Consider the following 9361-nt stretch of genomic DNA (forward strand, 5'->3'; position numbering starts at 1 on the left):
TGAAAGAAGGCTGGGAAAGAACTAAGTGCAATCTGCATTAGGAGGCCTCACACAGGTGGTGGGTTATTTTCAGGCAACAGCACCTTCACAAATATGCTGTGGAATATAGTCCAAGAAATTCCTAACAAGGAAAGATAAGCTGGCACACAAATTTAACACAATCCAGCTAAAAATCACCTGCAACACATGCTACTACATTTCACCATAAAAGTGACAGGCTACTAAAGGATCTGAAGCTTCATCAATACAACATACTGTCCATAAGGCCAGAGATAGCAGTTGCCATGGTTACTATCACCCACTTTTATCAGGAAATTATTGTCATTACCCTTAAGTTTTAGACACTTACTTAAAAAAAAAAAAAAAAGCAGGTTTGGGTTCTGACTGCTAATTGAGTGAAAGAATCAACTACTGTGTGATTTGTAAGTATGTCACTTTAGAGATGCACATGGTTAACAATACTTGGATCTGCAGCAGAAAAAAATCAATTCCTTTCTGCTGCTCCTTCTCTTCAAGTACTGACAGTTTGTATTCTCAATGCAGCCAAAACAATAAAACAAAACCCATCTTTTTGGCTTCTGTGTTTAAGTTATGTTTTTCCCCCAGGCCCACAAACCAAGTCAAAATAAAGCCCAGTTCAGCAACCTATTAAGTCTCATGCCCTTCCGAACTCCACATTACTGGTTCACTTTCTTGTTTACTTTTATTTATTTTACCGTGTATTGTTTCACTGAAACAGTGTCTGTGTTCCCGGGGTGGGCCTCAAACTCCTGAGCCCAACAGATCTCCCTATCTTAGCCTCCCGAGTAACGGGATTATAGGCTGGTGCCCCCATACCAGCTTCTTACCTACTTTAAAAAGCAGAAAACATTTTCATGGTTGATTCCATCACAGAGGAAAGAAGAGTTCCCTTCAACTGAGCTGCTCACACACACTTTTTTTTTTTTTTTCAATTTTAAAGAGTAGGAGAGGGTTGTAGGAGTATCAGAGGAGAAGAAGTGGCCCTGTATTCAAAATGCTATTCAAGAGTCTGGGGTACGTTCTTTAAAAAAAAAACCCAAGGATGTCTGAATTTTACTAATAATCTCTACAAAGGAAGAACTCACCACACTTCAGTGTAGATGAACTGGTAGGCAAGTAAGAGGGAAGTTATTCCTAAAAGTTTATTCTACCTTCTCAAAAAAGATCAGTATTCAAAAATTTAATATATGAATTCATAAGAATTATATGAAACCCTCAAAAAGATGTGGCCATATATACAGACGAACATACAGAGAATAAAACATATGCTCTTTAGCAAATAATAATCCATAATAAATTTAATGCAGTGTCAACATATTACTGCTTAACAAAATTCCAAAGCAGCAAAAACATACACCTGGTAAAGTTAATGTGATCAAAATGTATTGCTGTGCTCCTAAACAGAACACTTAAGCCTAATGAAAAAGTCCATGTACAAAAATTCCTGAGATGTCAACATAAATTATGATATTTCCCAGGAAAAATAATATAAAATTCAAACCTGTTTCAAGAAATCAGTTCTATTATAAATGTTAAGGAATTCTGTCAAAGATCAGGGACCCAAACTTCAATCTCATCCATTCTCCTTCTAAATAGTGACTAAATACCAAAGTCCTCAGCAGTAGAGTACTAAGGATACAAAATTTGTAAGTTTATTAATACAACGTCAATATTTCTTCACAAAAAGCTTTAGTATTCACTGTCTACAGCATAAAAATTTAGTATCACCCGAGGTTTCATTTTTGTCTAAACAGTTAAATGTTTTTGTCACTCTTCACAGAAGTTTCTACACTTATTTTCTAACTGAGGCAACTTCACAAAGTACAATCACTTCTAAGATTTAAGATACTACATCTCTTGATATAGTCACAAACACAAGGATTCTCAATTTACTGGGGGTGTTTTTTGTTGTTTTTAATTTTCTGTTCCAAATTTGTGAGCAGAGCTATGAAGAAAGCCACAACTTAAGGCTTTAAATTTTGGGGTTATTTTTACACAAAAATATTTCAGTGTACTCCTCTAGATTTGAGTAGTTATTTCCTCATGCATCTTTCTAAAACGGAGAAACAAAAATGATATACACGTAATACTAATTCATACGTATGTACACATTTTCACCAGAAAGCAAACTTGAAAGTTTTTTTTACTTGAAAGCTTTAGTAAAAATTTTTTCAGAAAGTTAGAAGAGTCAGTCAAAACTTTAGCCCTAGCTTCTGTTAACTCCATGTGTTAATAAGAGTCTATAGGATAGTCTAAGAACTTAAATATTCACTACAATGAACTGTTACATCAATGCAGAAAGAAAGAAAAACTTTAATAGTGGACACACATTTCATAAGGTCCTCAAGAAAAATGATCATATTTGAATTATGGGAAACTGCCAATGCAGCATTTTTTACACAAAGCTTCAAAACTGTAACTAAAGAGTTTTTGGTAACCACAGCAGTATTTAAAAAACAAAAATTCATGAAGTGTTCAGGGTACACTTTTAATGCACTAATTTTCCAACTGATATGAAGTTAACACTTTAAGACAGAAGCTCTGTTCATGTATTAACTGGTTATTTATCTCAACAACTCACTATCTGCATGTGTCTGGCAATTTACAAAGAACTTTCACATGTATTACCTAATCTGATTTTACTGAGAGATAAGTACAGCATTATGCCTACCAAAGACACAAAATTCAAAGCAAGTTCATCAAATTTTCTATACATTTCTAAGTTTAAAACTTTGATATAAAACTTTACCAGCAACTATAGTAGCATAGTATTTCCAATGATAATCAATTCATCTAACACTAACAGTTTCAAAGAGCCATGTGCTATAAATGCTATGAAACTGTTAAAATAAGTTACTTTCATCTTTATGCAGTTATTAGCAATGGACAGGCATATCCGAAATGATCTGTATCTACATATACAATTTTACTTATAATTCAAGAATCTCAGTCTTTGGAGGCCAACTTAAATACATTATCCAGATATATTTATAAAGCTGACTGCCTTAAGAAGACCGTAAATGGGGGCAGAAAGGGGGAGATAAAAAAAAAATTTAAAATTTTTCCACAAGAACTCTCTTGCCAAACTTTCAACCACTCTATATTCTATGTGTATTAATATTACACGACTGATTGCAAAACTTGAAGACTCACATCATACCAACTACTTTAGTTTACTACAACTGCACATAATTTTTTTAAAAAATATGTATTCAATACCCTACATCAGCAATACAAGGCTAACGCCTTTCTCAAAAGAAAATAATTCTAACAGCCTTCTACACCTAACCTCAGCATCCTTCACGTAGCCACACAATTAAAAAAAAAAATCTACTTGGCAGAGTATCATAAACAAGCAAAAAGCAAAAATTTCAGTTTCAAAACTTATCAAAGTTATTTTTTAATGGACTTACTTAAAATTTTTCTGGAACCTTAAGGTGTTAATCCTGTTGCTTAGCTGAAGCTAAGCAGAGTTTCAGTAAGTGGCAAGACTCAGAATTTAAAAATGTCCTTTGTCTTGCTGTAGCACCTCCTGCTGGATACCATTTAGAGACCTCCAGGTAAGCCGAGAATGAGTATTTGTGAGACAGCTCCTCTCAGGTAACTGAACAGAAACAAGGAAGGGTCCTTCAAACCAAAAGAAACAGTGCCCAGCAGGGCATGGTGGCCTACACCTATAAATCCCAGCACTTGGAAGGCTGAGACAGGAGGGTCCTTAGGAGTTCGAGGCCAGCCTGTACTACAAAATGAGCTCAAGGCCAACGTTTGTCTCAAAAAGACAAAATAATAATAATAATAATAACGTCCATTTATCACATATATCTCTTCAAAATACATTACAGTACAGACAGGTGTCTTCCTAATCTATTACTATTTCAATTCCAAAAAGACTTGCCCAAGTGTCAAGTGCAACATCCTTTATTATAAACCTTGTAAAACTATCTAAAAACTAAGTTACAATACCTTCAAAAGCACTCAAGCAAAAAACTATTATGCATGCTAGTCAAATTGTAAACACTATTATATTACCTAAAGCAAAAGTCTGATATTAAAAAAAATAGCACCTGGAATATTAATATTTGTTTTGAGAATGAAGAACATTGTTACTACATTCTTCACTTATGAAGAGTTGTACATCTACAAAAGTTTTAAGCACATTTTTAAAATAAACATAAGTGTAAATTGCACACAAGAATTTTCTCTTTGCCATCAAAAGATACAGAGATTTTAAAATGCATACTTCAGACATTTTAGATGGCTCTAATAAGCCAGTGTTAAGCCCACAAAACAGATTCCACACACAAGTGAAGACTTAAGAAGAGAAAAAGGAACTTACCGAAATTAACATGAATAATAGTATTTCCAGTAAAAATGTAGTGATGGTTTCCTAGGCTGTAAACCAAGTAAATTGTGAAACTTTGAAAGAAAAAGAGGGGGCTAGCTTTCAAAAATCGAAGGAAAAGCTGACCTATTTATTTCTACTGCCCAAACGTTGAGTGAACACTAAATGTAAACAAACAGCATAAGCACCGAAAACTATGCTTACACATCACAGCCTGTTTCGGCCCCCTGTACCTCTATAAAGCTGCAGATGTAGGTGCGATGAGGGGCCTCTCTAAAAGGCCATATCCCAGCTCCTTGCCCTAAGCAACCCCTTATAAAGTACGCCTATGAAAGCCTTCCTAGAATGCACAACTGTTAAAAAAAAAAACAACTCTCATCAGCCCAAATTAATCTGATTCTAATATTCAGCTATCAATTATTAATATACAAATGTTCTTCCCTCTCTAACTTCCCCAAGCATCTACATTCCTGACACCTACCATTCAGAAAAATGCAGACTCGCACCCCAGCTATGGAGCACATCTTTGAAATCCAAAACACAGCCACAAAGTTCACTGTCAAGGCCAGAGCTGAGGCCCACACACGTCCGGACCTTCACTCACATCTGAAATTCTAGAAACCCACACTCCCAGAGACATCATTTAAAAACAACACAATGTGGACGTGCAGTGTGAGATCCTCTACTTCAAGACCTAAACAAAGAATATTTCAACATATGACCGGAATATGATGACACCGGATTCACCAATGAAAACAAAACCTGCCTACCATTAGCAGTCCTACCCTCATCTCAACAACTCAACTACTTAGAAATCACTCTCGGCACATCTACACCCACAACCGGCGTGTGGCCTCCTCCCGGGGTGCAAGCCACACAGACAAAGTTGAAAAGGAGACATTCTCCGCCCGGTGCCCAATCTCGAGACCAACCCCTCCCCTGCCAGGGCCACCTTGCTGCTGCTACCCACCATCGCGAACGTGGTCAGAGGAAAAAAGAGAGAGAGAGAGGAGAGAGAGAGAAATCCTAACAGCACCGCTCAGCAGAATAAAGAGCCCCGAGAGCGAGGATGACGAGAAGTGTTGGGAACTGCGTGCACGGCGGGGCTGGACCAAACGGAAAGAGTCCCACTCCGCGCGCCCCTCCCCCCGGCGGGGGCGCGGGCGGGGGAGGGGCGGCCGCGGCCCCTTTCGGAGCGGCCTGGGCGCCCCCGGCCCGCACTGGGGTCCCGGGGCGCCCCGGGGGCTGCGTGCGGCCGGGGCGACTGCGGGAGGGCCGGCCCCGGGGTGAGGGGTGCAGGCAGACTCTCCGGAATAACAAGTTGCAGAAGAAGAAGAAGAATAAGCGGAATTTCCCCAACGCTGCTCCGGCCACCCAAGACAAATGCACCAACACACACACACACACACACACACACACACACACACACACACACTCGGGCCCCGCGGGCGTCAGCAGCCGCAGCTTTTTTTTTTTTTTAACCAGATCCCTCAGTCATCAAACAAGATGGTTTTCCCAAAAAAAATGTTTTTTAATTAAATAAATAACCATAATAAAAACTTCCCCCCAACAGCATCCCGGGGTGTGTGTGGGGAGGGGTAGGTGGAAGAGCCAGGCGACCGTCCCTGGGCCGAGGGGGAGCCGGATTGGGGAGGGGGCAGCCCAGGCCCCCGCGCCCCCCCCCACGCCCGGACAATGTGTCGCCCCCTCCCCACCACCCCCGGCGCGCTGTCTCTGTCACCCGCTCCGGCCCGCACTAAGCAGCGCCCAGGCTCCCGAGGCTGCTCATAAACTTACTTCCAATCTATCCTGGGGAGGGGTGCAGGGCAGAGGGGCGGAAGAGGGGGGAGACAAGGTTTTCCCATTGTCTTTTTTTGGGGGGGGTTGGGGGGAGGAGAGGAGGAATAGGAAGGGCACGCAGGGGGGCGCCCCGAAGGGGAAGTTATTGCTCAAATCTCAAGTTGACTGAGGGGTCCTGGCGAGAACACCCCCCTTTCCCTCCTCCCTCCCACACACCCCTCCCCTCCCCCTCCACCCCCCATCACAAACTCCAAGCAGGCAGCCCCTGATCCTCCCAGAGACAAACACCAGAGACAAGACAGAGGGAGAGGGAGAGAGAGAGAGGGAGAGGAGAGGGGGAAGGGGAGGGAGGGGAATACAGCTACTCAAGAAAAAAAGAGGAGAGTGAGAAGGGAGAATGGAAAAGCTGGGATACTGCACCCTCCTGCTGCTGGCTGGCTGTCCCCCCTGGCAGCTGGAGGCAGGAACTCTGAGCAGGAGAAGCAGGAGGAGGAGGAGGAGGGAACTCTTCTTCATGGGGAGGGAGGGAGGGAAGACGCCGGGGCTGCTGCCGCTTCTGCTGCTGCTCTGGGCCTCTCGCACTTTTTAGATATTAGTGTGTTAAGATGGTAGGTTGTTCCCTGCTCCCTCCTCCTCCTCCTCGTCCTCCTCCTCCTCCTCCTCTCGTTCTCCCTCTCTCTCTCCCTCTCTCTCTCTCACTCTCTCTCTCTCTCTGGGCTGTTTCTTTCCTCCTCTTCCCCAGGCTAGGGGGGGTGGGGAGGAGGGGGTGGGGGGAGGAACTGGAGCCTCCTCCTCCTTCAGGAGAGACACACTCAGGCCCCGGGCCGGAATGGGGGGTGGGAATCAGAGCAGCAGGACAGAAACTGTGGGAGACAAACAAGCCCAACTCTTCATCCTCCTCCTCCTCCTCCACCTCCTCCTCAGCAGCAGCGGCGAGCACCACCAGCCCATTCACCACCCGGCCCCGGGCCGCAGCACCTCCGCCGCCTCAGCCCGGGGATCCCTCCGCCCAGGCCCAGACACACTCGCCCGCGCGGGAGCCCGCCGCGCGGCCCCGCCGGCCCCGCCGCCGCCGCCGCCGTGCGCGCCCCCGCCGCTCCCGAGAGCCGGGCGAGAGGGACTGGGGAAGCGGGGACGCGGGAGTGGGGGGAGAGGAGGCGCCGGGGGGAAAGAGGCACGGCGGGGCGGGAGGGGGCCGCCGCGCCGAGTTGTACGGCGGCCGGCCCGGGCCTCCCCGCGCCGCTCCCGGGACGCGCGGGCCTCCTTCCCCACCCCAGGGGCGCGGGGCGACGGCAGGGTGGAGAGGGGTGGCGGCGGGGGCCCGCGGCGGCGTTCGGGCGGGCGGACTACTTGACGTGTCGGTGCGGCGAATTTATTTCACTTTGCCTAAGGAACGGGGTGTGCTGCGGCCCCCATTGCCTAGGGAAAAAACCCGGATGTAAAGTGAGTGAAACTAAACTAGAGTGAAGTAGGGCAGCGGCAGCCAAACTCCAGTGCAGCGGCGGCGGCGGCGGTGGTGATGGGGCCGAGCACCGAGCGGCAGCCAAACTCCGGGGCCGCCGCAATTCTGGGCCCGGGCAGCGTTGCAGCTCGATTCTTTTGCAGCCGCAGCCGAAGCGTGGCCGGAGCCCGCTGCGCCCCCCCCCCCCAACTCCGGGGCCGGAGCCCAACTCCCCCCCTCCGGCGGGAGCTGCAAAGGGGCTCCGGAGTGGCCCCAACTCCCTCCAATGCAACAGCAGTTGGAAACGGGGAAAAACAAGCCGCGAGGGCAGACCGAGGAGGAGCAGCAGTGGGGAAGCACTGCAATGAGAGAGCCTGGTCCAGGCAACAGGAGAAAGATGCAACCTCAAGTCGAATGCAACATGCAATCTCCGGCCGCGCTCGCTCTCCCGCTCCCTCCCCTCGCCACCCCGCCCCCTTTCCAAATAACTACCCTTGAACCACTTTATTAGCCGCACTTAGTCCACACTCGCTTCGGAGAGGGGCGGGGGACGGGGCCCTTCGCTCACCTTTATTTATTGCCGCTTTCTGCCCCCCTCTCCATGTTTTTTATTCCTAAGTTCTTTTGTTCTAAGGGGGATGATGGCATTTACTTTTCTGCTTTGTGTAACAGGGCAATCACTGGGAATCGGCCACGTATAATCCGGCGGTTTGTCATATTTTATTAGTGAAAGTATTTTATGCCTATTCTACCTCCGAGGACTGTAACATGGAGAACTGCAGGGAGAGGGGGGGAAAAATCTGAAGAATTCTTGTTTTGAGAGATTTCTTGGCGGGGCGGGAGGGCCTTTTTTTTTTTTTTTTTTTTTTTTTTTTTGGGAAAGGGTTTATTTAGATTTTTTAATCGATAGTTTTCAACTTAAAGCTTAACGTTTTCGTGCGGATGTATTACTGGATTCTAAAATAACTATAATTTTTTTAAAAGTCAAAAATCCTAGATCTAAAAAAAAATCCCATCTGGACAGTGATATTATCTGTTCTGTGCAGCTCACTGGACTTAACATAATGTTGGCCTTCGAATGTTAAATAACAATAAACCCCAACCTCAACTGAATACAAATGGGGGGTGGGGGTGGTTTTGTTTTTAAGGCTCAGCACTTTTGTAGCATCTGCCACTACGCATTTTCCAGGCATTGATTAGCCATGCAACTCCCATAGGCATGGAGTCCAGTTTTTGCAGATAAAGAGCAACAGTGGTGAGATGATTTGCCCAAAGTCAAAGTGAGTCACTGGCAGGACCAGAAATAGCCTTAGACTTGATCCGTTGCTAGTCACATCTTTTCCATTAAATACTGTTTCCTCCAAGAACTACAGTAGTTTTAAAAAATAAATACACATTCTTTACCTTGTTATGTGTTTTCACAAGAGGTGCTTTGAGATCACTAGATATGATGGTATTTTCTTCTGTGACCTGCAAAATTAAGTTTACTTTTCAAGAGAACAGAAACTTTAAAATTCTGGCTTAAAGTATATATATATATATATATATATATATATATATATTTAACATGTATGGGCCATTTAGTAGTGTGAGCTTTGTGTTATGGCAGAGAAAGTGGGTAAGTTTGAAAGTGAAAATGAAAATCCCTATAAACGATACAAGGAGACTGGGTGAATTCATAATGTCCTGAAACTAAACCTGTAATACAGTCAAGATGAGTAACAGGACCAGAAGGTAGTAAGACCCTGCTCTAACAC

The 9361-nt window shown here is 44.9% G+C and overlaps 1 protein-coding gene across 22 annotated transcripts in view; it reads right to left on the reverse strand.

The window, feature by feature from the left end:
* Positions 1–6815, reverse strand: part of Phf21a (PHD finger protein 21A) — a 182664-nt gene extending 175849 nt beyond the window's left edge. For 6 of the 22 annotated variants that reach the window (XM_013147442.2, XM_023563022.2, XM_013147446.2 and 3 more), the window contains exon 1: positions 4358–6573. The gene's annotated coding sequence lies outside the window, so the exon portion shown is untranslated. The other 16 variants (XM_063227833.1, XM_063227835.1, XM_023563021.2 and 13 more) reach the window with 7 other exon arrangements.
* Between the last annotated feature and the right edge of the window lie 2546 nt (positions 6816–9361).

The sequence above is a fragment of the Cavia porcellus genome, unplaced genomic scaffold, assembly GCF_034190915.1.
Source record: "Cavia porcellus strain 051 isolate PalLab524CR breed Dunkin Hartley unplaced genomic scaffold, mCavPor4.1 scaffold_17, whole genome shotgun sequence".
Lineage (NCBI taxonomy): Eukaryota > Metazoa > Chordata > Mammalia > Rodentia > Caviidae > Cavia > Cavia porcellus.